The sequence below is a fragment of the Pristiophorus japonicus genome, chromosome 11, assembly GCF_044704955.1.
Source record: "Pristiophorus japonicus isolate sPriJap1 chromosome 11, sPriJap1.hap1, whole genome shotgun sequence".
Classification (NCBI taxonomy): Eukaryota; Metazoa; Chordata; class Chondrichthyes; family Pristiophoridae; genus Pristiophorus; species Pristiophorus japonicus.
Genome location: NC_091987.1, coordinates 177,428,284 through 177,443,042, shown reverse-complemented (window position 1 = coordinate 177,443,042; position 14,759 = coordinate 177,428,284). Strand labels below are relative to the sequence as shown.

Here is a 14,759-nt window from a genome sequence, read left to right as displayed (position 1 = left end):
CGGTGGACATTTCGTGGTGAAGGTGTGTACCCCGTACACTTCTGCCTCAGTTTGAGTCTCTAGTTCAGTTTGATCCATCATGGATCGGTTTTCCTTTGCAACGTGGTGATTTGCAGGGTTTGCAGCTCGTCTGCACACTCGCTGGAGGTGTCCCATTGTTCCACAGCCTTTCCACGCATAGTGTTTGAAGCGGCATTGATGGGCTCGATGATCACCTCCACAGCACCAACAAGGTGTCAATTGCTTCACGTTAACACTTGATGGCGGACTCTGGGTCATCTGAGGTCGTGCAGCTGCAGGCTTGTACGTTCTGCCATATGCATTTCTGCCTGAAAACAACGTTACTTTGTGTACAGTACTTGCCGGAACATCTTTATGCTGCGAAATTTGTTTGGTGTTATCGCTGGTGGACATAAATACCTGGGCTATCGTTATGGCTTTGCTCAGATTTGGTGTTTCAATAGTCAATAGTTGCGAAGGATAACCTCATGGCCAATGCCAAGCATGAAAAAGTCTCTTAGCATTTGCTCCAGGAATCCATCGAATTCGCAATGTCCTGCAAGGTGCCTTAGTTCGGCGACGTAGCTCGCCACTTCCTGGCCTTCAGACCGTTGACACGTGTAAAATCAATACCTTGCCATCAGAACGCTCTCCTTCGGATTTAGGTGCTCCTGGACCAGCGTACACAGTTCTTCATAGGATTTGGTTGTTGGTTTCACCGGAGCTAGAAGATTCTTCATGAGGCCATAGGTTGTTGCCCCGCAGACGGTGAGGAGGATCGCCCTTTGTTTGGCAGCGTTTTCATCCCCTTCCAGCTCGTTGGCCACAAAGTATTGGTCGAGTCGCTCCACGAAGGCCTCCCAATCGTCTCCTTCTGAGAATTTCTCCAGGATAACAACAGTTCTCTGCATTTTCGCGTGATGGTTCATTATCTCGTCAACAGTTATTATGTTCATAATAAAGTAATGTAACTGAGTACTGTAGACGTGAGTAAGTGTGACCTTCATTCCTTTATTCTATCTCCAGAGTGTGCTTACAGCATGGGAGACCTGCTTAAATACAGTGCTCCCAAGGGATTCTGGGATCCCTTGGTACTCCAACGGGTGCGCCCTCTAGTGGCGCATAATACTGGTTACATCGGGTTGCATACATAACAAGTACCATTGCAGTTTATAGCACAGGAATAGGCATAGTCAGCCTATTGTGTCTATGCTACAGCAATCCAAACCAATCTCACTATCCACTCTCTCCTTGTAGCGCTGTATTTCCCTCTGCTTCAAATATTCATCCACTTTTTCCATAGTTGCTACCTTAACTACTCGCTATGCAAACCATTCCATATCTAACAACTCTCTACATAAGGAAATTCCTCCTAACCTCTCTCCTCACTCTCTTAGTGACAATGTTACATTGATGATCCCTCATCACTGGAAATCAGAGGGAAAACTCTCCTTTGGCTGGAGTCAGACCTAGCACAAAGGAAGATGGTTGTGGTGGTTGGACGACAATCATCCCAGCCCCAGGACATTGCTGCAGGAGTTCCTCAGGGCAGTGTCCTAGGCCCAACCATCTTCAGCTGCTTCATCAATGACCTTCCCTCCATCATAAGGTCAGAAGTGGGGATGTTCGCTGATGATTGCACAATGTTCAGTGCCATTCGCAACTCTTCATAATGAAGCAGTCCATGTCTGCATGCAGCAAGACCTGGTCGGCATTCAGGCTTGGGCTGATAAGTGGCAACTAACATTCACACCACACAAGTGCCAGGCAATGATCATCTCCAACAAGTGAGAGTCTAACCATCGCCCCTTGATATTCAACGACATTACCATCGCCGAATCCCCCATCATCAACATTCCGGGGGTCACCATTGACCAGAAATATAACTGGACCAGCCACATAAATACTGCGGCAGCAAGCAGGTCAGAGGCTGGGTATTCTGCGGCGAGTGTCTCACCTCCTGACTCCCCAAAGCCTTTCCACCATCTACAAGGCACAAGTCAGGAGTGTAATGGAATACTCTCCACTTGCCTGGATGCGTGCAGCTCCAACAACACTCAATAATCTCGACACCATCCAAGACAAGCAGCTTGATTGCTACCCTATCCAACAACTTAAACATTCACTCCCTCCATCACCAGTGCACCGTGGCTGCAGTGTGTACCATCTACAAGTTGCACTGCAGCAACTCGCCAAGGCTTCTTCATTAGTACCTCCCAAACCCCTGATCGCTACCACCTAGAAGGATGAGGGCAGCAGGCGCATGGGAACACCATCACCTGTAATTCCCCTCCAAGTTACACACCATCCTGACTTGGAAATATATCGGCCGTTCCTTCATCATCATTGGGTCAAAATCCTGGAATTCCCTCCCTAACACCATTGTGGGAGCACCTTCACCCCACGGACTGCAACGTTTCCAGAAGGTGGCTCACCACCACCTTCTCAAGGGCAATTAGGAATGGCAATAAATGGTGGCCTCGTCAGCGACACCCAGAATGAATTTTTAAAAACCTGCTTAATAATCAGAGAGAATATCTCTCACTATTCAAACTATTGAAACACTTCGTACAATTTTTTTAAATGTTGTAACTCTCTGTAAAAGGGTCTCCTGATAGTGAGCCTGCCCCTATAAAAGGATGTTCTAATGGTGCCTGTCCCTATAAAAGGATGGTCTGATGGAGCCTGTCCCTATAAAAGGATGGTCTGATGGTGTCTGTCCCTATTTCGAGGAAGAGCAGGAGAGTTATTCCCGGTGTCCTGGCCAATGTTTGTGGGAGTTTGCTGTGCACAAATTGGCTGCCACATTTCCCACATTGCAACAGTGACTACACTCCAAAAGTACTTCATTGGCTGTAAAGCACTTTGAGAGGTCCGGTGGTCATGAAAGGCACTATATAAATGCAAGTATAAAAGGATGTTGTTACGGTGAGCCTGTCTCTATAGAAGATTCTCCCTCCATGTCTCCCTTCTTACTATCTGCATTTATTCATTTACTGAGTCAGTAAATAATGAATGTGATTTTGTGGTCCAATGCTCCCGCCGGGAGTAGCACTGATCGGGCGAACACGTCAGGCAATCTCCGTCATGCTCTGCGCTGGCTCCACCCCCCACGGTGAGTACTGGATCATGGAATCAGCCCTGTAATTCGCTGGGAACCTGTGTGAAATCTCACTGAAAACGGATATATTTGACAGGAAATGTTCTGGGAATGACTAAGATGCAGGGGTTTGGTATCAATAGCTCAGTGAGTAATAAAATAAGCTTTATTGCCTGTTATCTAGAAGTCCCCTTCTCTGTCTGCACATTTCTCTTGATGAGATCACTGCCTAACTCCTGATTTCCATTAGTTTTTTCTTCATTCTCTTTCCCGCTGGTTCCAGCTGGCAGCTTCGAGAGACTCTAAACTGTTGCCAATCTACAAGCAAAGAATCCAACACAATCAGCTCCCTAATAATGTGAAACAGATATTGAAGCAGCACAATCATGCTCCATTTCCACTGAGGATTGGTGTCTGCCAATGCAGCCGGCCATTCCCATCATTCTTTTCCCCACGGAATGTCGTTTTTGTTTTGTTTTGTTTTGCCACTTCTCTTTCTTTGGGGCTCAGTGGACAGCACACTCGCCTCTGAGTCAGAAGGTTGTGGGTTCAAGACCCACTCCAGAGACTTGAGCATAAAAATCTAGGCTGACACTCCATTGCAGTACTGAGGGAGTGCTGCACTGTCGGAGGTGCTGTCTTTCGGACGAGACGTTAAAACCAAGGCTCCATCTGCCCTCTCAGGTGGACGCAAAAGATCCCATGGCACTATTTCAAAGAAGAGCAGGGAAGTTATCCCCAGTGTCCTGGTCAATCCCTCAATCAAAATAGCAAAAACAGATGATCTGGTCATTATCAGATTGCTGTTTGTGGGAGCTTGCTGTGCGCAAATTGGCTGCTGCATTTCCCAAATTACAACAGTGACTGCACTCCAAAAGTGTAAAGCGCTTTGGGATGTCCGGTGGCCATGAAAGGCGCTATATAAATGCAAGTCTTTCTCTCTATTTTGCTGAAAAGCTTATCACGGGTAACATACACACACACACGCGTGCACACACAGACACACACACACACGCGTGCGCGCACACACACACACACACACACACACGCGCGCCGCACACCACACACACACACACAGCAAATAATTCATGACCAAAGAACTTATTTCACGTTTTAACATTTAATGAGCTGTCTACCATTGCCATGTTAACGATGTGATCCTTTAGCTCCGAATGTTAACATGTCATTGTGACATCTGGTCACAAACTAACAAACAGGTGAGCAAAGTGAAAGAAAATTTCTCATTTTCTTCCCCTTCTTTCCCAACAGGCTGCTAAATCCTTTCTGAGGAGCAGTTCCATTGGGACGTCTGCCCCGATACCTTCATGCTGCTGTTGCGCTGGAAGCTTATTCAGCATGCTGGGCGTAATGTATTTGCTTCAAGAGTTCTTTGATTAAGAATTCATAGCAACACATTGCCATTAAGAACTAGCAAAGGTTTATGTAATGTCTGTAAGCTTGTAATGTTGTAGCGCCACACTGTGGTGTGGACATATAGTGTTACTGCAACTAAAGGTGAATAAATGAGTCAGTTGACCAGAAGCTTCCGGAACTTCTGAGATGCTATCTGCCATTATATAAAACTATCTGTGCTGTGCTCTGTGAATATATCACATTTGGCGATGAGATGGGATTTTTCGGATGATATATTCACTAAATATATTCAAAAGGGAGTTAGATGAAGTCCTTACTACTTGGGGGATCAAGGGATATGGCGAGAAAGCAGGAAGGGGGTACTGAAGTTTCATGTTCAGCCATGAACTCATTGAATGGCGGTGCAGGCTAGAAGGGCTGAATGGCCTGCTCCTGCACCTATTTTCTATGTTTCTATGTTTCTATGTTTATATATAAAGCTGAAATTTTGTTGGTGAAGGATTCAGCCAGCCGACAGAGAGATTTTGGAAGCTTCCCTGCCTTTGGAAAAAGCGAAAAACTCGAAGTAAATTACGGCCACACTGGTTTAAACTAAAAAGTCAAAATGGCGGCATCCGTAGGAGAAATGGGTCATTTAGGTGAATATAAACGTGGCCAGGAAAGGTTTAAGGCATATGTGGACTGGCTAGAAATGTATTTCACTGCAAATAATATAATCGAAGTTCCAGAGAATGCTGATCAGAATCGGGCTGTGTTGGAATGTAAGAGAGTGATTTTCTTATCTGAAGCTGGCCCTGAGTGTTATGAAACTCTGTTAAATCTGCTTGTGCCTGCCGAGCTAAAGGACACAATGCTTAAGGAGATTTTGACTAAGCAGGAACAACATTACAACCCCGTACCCTTAGAAATTGCTGAAAGCTATCATTTCGGTATATGAAATCAAAAGGCTGATGAAAATATCAGTGAGCACATTGTAGCATTAAAAAAGCTATCTATTCACTGTAATTTTGGAACTTTTCAAAACTGAGCATTGCGGGACCTCTTTGTTTGTGGGATGAAAAATGATGCGATCAGAAGAAAGTTATTGACAACGCCTGACTTGACTTTTGATATCGCTTTTCAGACAGTGACGTTGATGGGTATGGCTGACCAATATTCTTGAGAATTTCATAATAATTACAGTCATCAGACAAACGAGATGAATCACCTGCAGGTTCAAAGTAAAAGGTGGTGGGGGCCCAAAGTCTCAGAAACTGGAAATTGTAATAAAACATTGAAGTCGTGCCTGGGACAACACATTGCTCAATATGTAAAAGCAGAGTGTTTCTTCTGCAGAAAGACTGGGCATCTTGCGAAGGCATGCCGACTGAAGGATAAATCAGCATTCAAAGCTATGAGTCCAGCTTTCAAAGCTATGCATAGAAATCTCGAGAGATTAAATAGCATGGAAGAACAACAACAGGACGTGGAGATGTTAGAGTTAAACGTTATCAGGAGCACGAGGTTAATGGACAGCAATTTTAAAAGTATCAAAATCCACATAGATGTTGCGGGATTCAAGATACCAATGGAAATCGACACTGGTGCATCCGTGAGTGTAGTACCGGAGTCGCTATACCTCTACAAATTGCTTGATTTCCCATTGGAGAAATCCAAGATAGAGCTACGAGGCTACTCGGGAGAGAACATTCCTGTGGTAGGTCGTATCACCATACCGGTGAAATATAAAGATCAATTTCAGAACTTGCCTCTAATAGTAGTGACAGGAGACAAGCCGGCCTTACGAGGAAGAAATTGGTTGAGATCACTGAAGCTGGATTGGAGTGAGATTTTTCGTGTTGAAACAAGATTTGCAAGAACAGATGATGTTATCAAGAAGTATCCGAAGGCGTTCTGTGAAACGGGCAGTCCGATCCAAGGCTTCAAGGCGAGTGTCAGGGTACAGAAGGAGGCTAGATCAGTTTACTGCAAGCCACGTTCCATACTTTATGCACTCAAGGAAAAAGGTTGAGCAAGAATTCAAAAGACTAGAGACAGAGAACATTATCTCTAAGATTACATAGATTACATATCTATGTAATTGGGCTACACCCATTGTTGTTGTACCTAAGTCCGATGGTAAGGTAAGATTGTGTGGTGACAATAAGCCAGGTTCTAGAGGGTAATGTCCCCAATACATTGCCAAATATAGAAGATTTGTTCACAAAACTGAAAGGTGGTGAGATCTTCTCAAAGTTGGATCGTACGAATGCCTACTTACAGCTTGAACTAGATGAGGAGTCCAAGTCATGTTTGACTATAAATACTCATCTAGGCCTATATCAATTTAATAGGCTACCGTTTATGGTGCCTTCCGCCCCTGCCATATTCCAAGAGGTGATGAACCAGATTTTGCAAGGTATTGAAGGGGTAGTATGTAATTTAGATGACATATTAATTTCAGCACCAAATAGGCAAATTCATAATAACATATTGAATGAAGTCTTCAAATGGCTAGAGAAGAACAGAGTACGAGTGTCTGCTCGCAAGTGTGAGTTATTTCAAAACTCAGTGGAGTACTTAGGGTACAGAGTTGACAAAGATGGTTTACATCCAAACATGGAAAAATTGGATGCAATTAGAAATGCATTCAGTCCTCGGAATGTGACTGAACTTCATTCATTCTTGGGTCTTTTGAACTACTGTATTATGGGAAGTTCCTAACAAATTTAGCTACAGTATTACATCCACTGAATGAACTATTAAAAAAACAGGTCCATTGGAGTTGGTCAAAAGAATGCGATACAGCATTCAAGGAGTGTAAAAGTGAATTGGTAGAGAGCACTGTTATATATGTAAACCTGTAAATACCTTGTTTAACCACCAGAGGGCTCATCCCTTGGAGTCCCAAGCGATCCCACAATCCCTTGGGAGCACCTGTACTTAAGGAGGTCTCACAGGCTGGAGAGGCACTCTGGAGACCCGCAATAAAAGACTACGGTCACACTTTACTTTGAGTTCACAGTATCTGGTCAGACTATTTATTCATATACTACAACTGGTGACGAGATACAGATATTGAACTTCACCGCAACGATGCAGAGAATAGTGGGCATCCTGGAGACATTTTCGGAGGGAGATGATTGGAAAACCTTCGTGGAGCGACTCGACCAATACATCGTGGCCAACAAGCTGGAAGGAGAAGTGAACGCTGCCAAATGAAGGGCGATTCTCCTCACCGTTTGCGGGGCACCAATGTATGGCCTCATGAAAAATCTGCTCGCTCCAGCGAAACGCACAGTGAAATTGTGTGATGATTTGTGCACACTGGTCCGGGAGCATCCTAACCCGAAGGAAAGCGTTCTGATGGCGAGGTACCGGTTCTTCACATGCTGGAGGTCTGAAGGCCAGGAAGTGGCGAGCTATGTCGCCGAGCTGAAACGCCTTGCAGGACATTGCGAATTTGAAGGACATTTGGAGCACATGCTCAGGGACTTCTTTGTACTTGGCATTGGGCGTGAAGTAATACTTTGCAAACTTTTGACTGTAGAGACCCCAACCTTGAGTAAAGCCATAGGCGTTCATCGCCACCAGTGACAATACCAACCAATCTCTCAGCACATGAGTGCTGCTACAAGTACTGTGAACAAAGTAATGTTGTTTTCGAATTGTAATGTGCAGGGCAGGTCTCACATGCCTGCAGCTGCACGTCTGCAGATGTCTCAGAGTCCACCATCAAGGGTGATGAATGCTAGGCCATTAACACCTTGTTGGCGCTTCGGAGGTGATCATCGTTTTCATTCATGCCGCTTCAAGGGATACGTTTGCAAGGGCTGTGGAACAATGGGACACCTCCAATGTATGTGCAGGCGAGCTGCAAACCCTGCTAATCTTGCAAACCACCATGTTGCAGAGGAGGACAGATCCACGGCGGATCACATGAACCAGAGTCTCAGACTGAGGAAGCCGAGGTATATGGGGTGCACACATTTACCACGAAGTGTCCCCCGATAATGCTGAAAGTTGAATTTAATGGACTCCCAGTGTCAATGGAGCTGGACACGGGCGCGAGCCAGTCCATTATGAGCAAAAAGACTTTTGATAAATTGTGGTGCAGCAAAGCCTCAAGGCCAGTCCTGACTCCCATTCACACTAAACTGAGAATGTATACAAAGGAACTGATTCCCGTAATCGGCAGTGCTACCGTAAAGGTCTCCTATGATGGAGCGGTGCACAAGTTACCATTCTAGGTGGTACCAGGCGATGGCCCCACGCTGCTCAGCAGGAGCTGGCTGGGGAAGAAACGCTGGAACTGGAATGACGTCCAAGCGCTCTCGCCTGTCGACGACACTTCGTGTGCCCAGGTCCTAAACAAGTTCCGCTCGCTGTTCGAACCAGGCATCGGGAAGTTCCAAGGAGCAAAAGTGCAGATCCATTTAATTCCGGGGCCGCGACCCATCCATCACAAGGCGAGAGTAGTTCCGTACATGATGAGAGAGAGGGTGGAGATCGAGCTGGACAGGCAGCAATGAGAGGGCATCATTTCGCCGATCGAATTCAATGAGTGGGCCAGTCCGATTGTTCCAGTCCTCAAGGGAGACAGCACCGTCAGAATCTGTGGTGATTACAAAGTAACTATCAATCGTTTCTCCATGCAGAATCAATACACACTACCAAAGGCAGATGACCTCTTTGCGATGCTGGCGGGAGGAAAGACGTTCACGAAGCTGGACTTGACCTCGGCCTACATGACGCAGTAGCTGGAGGAATCATTGAAGGGCCTCACCTGCATCAACACGCACAAAGGTCTCTTCCTCTACAACAGATGCCCATTTGGGATTCGATCAGCCGCGGCGATATTCCAGAAAAATATGGAATGCTTACTGATGTCGGTCTCGCGCACCGTGGTCTCCCAGGACGACGTCTTGGTTACAGGTCGGAACACAGTCGAGCATCTGCAGAAACTGGAGGAGGTTCTTAGTCGGCTTAATCGAGTGGGGCTGAGGTTAAATCGCTCGAAGAGCGTTTTCCTGGTGCCTGAAGTGGAGTTCCTGGGGAGAGGTATCACAGGGGACAGCATCAGGCCCACCGATTTGAAGACGGAGGCAATCGAGAACGCACCAAGGCCATGGAACGTGACGGAGCTGCGGTCGTTTCTAGGACTCCTGAACTACTTTGGTAACTTCTTATCGGGTCTCAGCACACTGTTACAACCAGTGCACGCCTTACTGCGTAAAGGAGACGAATGGGTATGGGGTCAAAGCCAAGAAAATGCCTTTGTAAAAGCTAGAAAACTGTTATGCTCAAACAAATTGCTTGTGTTGTATGACCCATGTAAGCGTTTGGTACTAGCATGTGATGCGTCATCATACGGTGTTGGGTGTGTATTGCAACAAACTAATGAATCTGGGAAATTGCAACCGGTTGCTTATGCATCCAGAAGTCTGTCTAAGGCTGAGAGGGCCTACAGCATGATTGAAAAAGAAGCGTTAGCATGTGTTTATGGGGTAAAGAAAATGCATCAATATCTGTTTGGGCTCAAATTTGAATTGGAAACTGACTATGAGCCACTGATATCCCTTTTTTCTGAAAGTAAGGGGATAAATACAAATGCATCGGCCCGCATCCAGAGATGGGCGCTCATGTTTTTTTTGTTTTTTTTTAAATTCGTAGCCAATCGTTCCAATTCTTTGTCAAATCACAAACGCCAGAGGTCACCTTGCACATGCCAAGGATCACTCTGCGCCAATGCTCTTAGCCAAAAGGCCTAGAGCCACTGCACCGTTCCTGGAAGTACTGCAATACCAGGTTCGTGCCATGGAGGTGGATGGGTCAGGTCCCCCACACACCTCCGTGGAGGTGGATGGGTCAACCCACCCCACCCACCTCCTGTTTTCAAAAATGCAAGCATATACCTTCCTGACCAGGGAGAAACCACCCGGAGGTCATGGTGGCTGGTCAGGTTAGTTATGCATGATCTTAGCCAAAAGGCCGAGAAGCAACCCACCCCACCCACCTCCTGTTTTCAAAAATGCAAGCATATACCTTCCTGACCAGGGAGAAACCACCCGGAGGTCATGGTGGCTGGTCAGGTTAGTTATGCATGATCTTAGCCAAAAGGAGATGGGCGCTCATGTTGTCCGCATACAACTATGCCATCTGCCACAGGCCACGCACAGAAAACTGTGCCGATGCTCTCAGTAGGCTGCCATTGCCCACCACAGGGGTGGAAATGGCACAGCCCGCAGATTTAGCTATGGTAATGGAAGCATTCGAGAGTGAGCAATCACCTGTTACCGCCTGACAGATTAGAACCTGGACAAGCCAGGACCCCTTACTGTCCTTAGTTAAAAAAACTGTTATCTCCACAGGAGCTGGTCCAGTGTCCCAGTGGAAATGCAGGAAGAGATAACGCCGTACCAGATGAAATGACTATTGAGGCAGACTACCTCCTGTGGGGTAATTGTGTAGTGGTACCAAAAAATGGCAGGGACACTTTTATTAGTGATCTCCACAGTGCCCACCCAGGCATTGTAACGATGAAAGCGATAGCCAGATCCCACGTGTGGTGGCCGGGTATTGATGCAGACTTAGAGTCCTGCACAAATGTAACACATGTTCACAGTTAAGCAATGTACCCAGGGAGACGCCACTATGTTTATGGTCTTGGCCCTCCAAACCATGGTCTAGGGTCCATGTCGACTATGTAGGTCTGTTCTTGGGAAAAATGTTCCTCCAAATGGATTGAATGTGAGATAATGTCGGCAAGCACATCCGCTGTCACCACTGAAAGCCTGTGGGCCATGTTTGCCACGCACGGCCTGCCTGATGTCCTTCTGAGTGACAACGGGCCGTGTTTCACCAGTGCCGAGTTCAAAGAGTTCATGACCCGCAATGGGATCAAACATGTCACATCAGCCCCATTCAAACCAGCATCCAATGGTCAGGCATAGAGAGCAGTGCAAACAATCGAGCAGAGCTTGAAGAGGGTAACTGAAGGCTCACTGCAGACTCGCCTATCCCAAGTCCTGCTTAGTTACCGCACAAGACCCCACTCGCTCACTGGGATTCCATCCGCTGAACTGCTCATGAAAAGGGCACTTAAGACAAGGCTCTTGTTAATTCACCCTGATCTATACGAACAGGTAGAGAGCAGGCAGCTTCAACAAAGTACATATCATGATAGCGCAAATGTGTCACGCAAAATCGAGATTAATAATCCTGTATTTTTGTTGAACCATGGACAAGGTCCCAAGTGGCTTCCCAGCACTGTCGTGGCCAAATAGGTGAGTAGGATGTTTTGGGTCAAACTTTCAAACGAACTCATCTACAGGAAACACTTGGACCAAACCAAACTCAGATTCATGGACTATCCAGAGCAACCCACATTAGACCCTACCTTTTTTGATCCCCCAACACACACACCAGTGGCAACCAACACAGTGGTTGACCACGAAGCTGAACCCATCACCCACAGCAGCCCAGCAGGACTCACCACACCAGGCAGCCCAGCAAAGCCAGCTGCACAGCAGCCCAGCGAGGGCCCAACAGACGATTTACCAACACCAGCATTTGCACCGAGACGATCAACCAGGGAAAGAAAGGCCCCAGATCGACTCACCTTGTAAATAGTTACACTGTTGACTTGGGGGGTGGGGGAGTGTTGTTATATATGTAAACCTGTAAATACCTTGTTTAACCACAAGAAGGCTCATCCCTTGGAGTCCCAAGGGATCCCACACTCTCTTGGGAGCACCTGTACTTAAGGAGGCCTCACAGGCTGGAGAGGCCTCCTTAACTACAGGAGGACTCTGGAGACTTGCAATAAAAGACTAAGGTCACACTTTACTTTGAGCTCACAGTATCTGGTCAGACTCTTTATTCATACACTACAGGCACCATGTTAGTTCATTATGACGTATCTAAGGAGATCAAGCTAGCATGTGATGCCTCTCCATATGGAGTTGGGGCAGTGAGCTCTCATGTATCACGTAGTGGGGAGGAGAGACCAATTGCTTTTGCTTCACGCACTCTCAGTATCAGTGAGAATAATTACGCGCAAAGGGAAGCTTTGGCATTAATTTTTGGGGACAAGAAATTCCACAAATATTGTATGGTCGTTAGTTTACCATCGTTACGGACCATAAGCCCCTGACAGCAATCCTCCATCCAAAGTCCCAAGTTCCAACATTAGCTGCAACCCGAATGCAGAGATGGGCTTTGATTTTGTCAGCATATACATATGATATTGAATACAGATGATCAGCTGATCACAGTAATGCTGATGCAATGTCTAGATTGCCTTCCCCATCACAAGTTACACCCGATAGGGAAGAAGTGTTCTATTTTTCATACATTGATGAACTGCCACTCACAGCTGAAGAGATTGGTAGAGCAACCAAACGTGGTCAACAAGCTGGAAGGAGAAGTACAAGGGGTCTGAAGGCCAGGAAGTGGCGAGCTACGTCGCCGAGCTAAGACGCCTTGCAGGACATTGTGAATTTGAAGGACATTTGGAGTACATACTCAGAGACTTTTTTGTACTTGGCATTCGACACAAAACCGTATTTCGCAAACTTTTGACTGTAGAGACTCCAACCTTGAGTAAAGCCATAGCAATAGCCCAGGCGTTCGTTGCCACCAGTGACAATACCAAACAAAGCTCTCAGCACACGAATGCTGCTACAAGTACTGTGAACAAAGTAATGTTGTTTTCAAATCGCAACGTACATGGCAGGCCTCACATGCCTGCAGCTGCACGTCTGCAGATGTCTCAGAATCCACCATCAAGGGTGGTGAGTGCAAGGCCATTAACACCTTGCTGGCGCTGCGGAGGTGATCATCGTTTCCATTCATGCCACTTCAAAGAATATGTTTGTAAGGGCTGTGGAATAATGGGACATCTCCAATGTATGTGCAGGCGAGCTGCAAACCCTGATAATCCTGCAAACCACCATGTTGCAGAGGAGGACAGATCCATGGTGGATCACGACGAACCAGAGCCTCAGACTGAGGAGGCAGAAGTGTAGGGAGTGCACACATTTACCACAAAGTGTCCCCCGATAATGCTGAAGGTTGAATTTAATGAACTCCCAGTGTCAATGGAGCTGGACATGGGCGCAAGACAGTCCATTATGAGCAAAAAGACTTTCGACAAATTGTGGTGCAGCAAGGCCTCAAGGCCAGTCCTGACTCCCATTCACATTAAACTGAGAATGTATACAAAGGAACTGATTCCCATAATCGGCAGTGCTACCGTAAAGGTCTCCTACGATGGAGCAGTGCAAAAGTTACCACTCTGGGTGGTATCAGGTAATGGCCCCACACTGTTCAGCAGGAGCTGGCTGGGGAAGATACGCTGGAACTGGGACGACGTCCGAGCGTTCTCGTCTGTCGACGACACTTCATGTGCCCAGGTCCTAAGCAAGTTCCGCTCGCTGTTTGAACCAGGCATCGGGAAGTTCCAAAAAGCAAAAGTGCAGATCCACCTGATTCCGGGGGCGCGACCCATTCATCACAAGGCGAGAGCGGTAGCGTACATGATGAGAGAGAGGGTGGAGATCGAGCTGGACCGGCTGCAACGAAAGGGCATCATTTCGCCGATCGAATTCAACAAGTGGGCCAGTCCAATTGTTCCGGTCCTCAAGGGGCACCGTCAGAATCTGTGGTGATTACAAAGTAACTATCAATCATTTCTCCCTGCAGGATCAATACCTGCTACCAAAGGCAGACGACCTATTTGCGACGCTGGCAGGAGGAAAAACGTTCACGAAGCTGCACTTGACCTCGACCTACATGACGCAGGAGCTGGAGGAATCATCAAAGGCCCTCAACTGCATCAACACGCACAAAAGTCTCTTCATTTACAACAGAAGCCCGTTTGGGATTCGATCAGCTGCGGCGATATTCCAGAGAAACATGGGAAGCTTACTGAAGCCAGTCCCGCGCACCATGGTCTTCTAGGATGACGTCTTGGTTACAGGTCGGGACACAGACGAGCATCTGCAGAACCTGGAGGAGGTTCTTAGTCACATGGGGCTCAGGTTAAAATGCTCGAAGTGCATATTCCTGGTGCCTGAAGTGGAGTTCCTGGGGAGAAGAATCATGGCGGACGGCATCAGGCACACCGATTCGAAGATGGAGGCAATCGAGAACGCACCGAGACCACAGAACGTGACAGAGCTGCGGTCGTTTCTAGGACTCCTGAACTAATTTGGTAACTTCTTACTGCATCTTAGCACATTGTTAGAACCACTACACGCTTTACTGCATAAGGGAAACGAATGGGTATGGGGTCAAAGCCAAG

General features: G+C 46.8%; 1 pseudogene; it reads right to left on the bottom strand.

Annotated features, from left to right (window-relative positions):
• Nucleotides 1-10,224: 10,224 nt before the first annotated feature.
• Nucleotides 10,225-10,456, bottom strand: LOC139276560 (U2 spliceosomal RNA; annotated as a pseudogene).
• Between the last annotated feature and the right edge of the window lie 4,303 nt (nucleotides 10,457-14,759).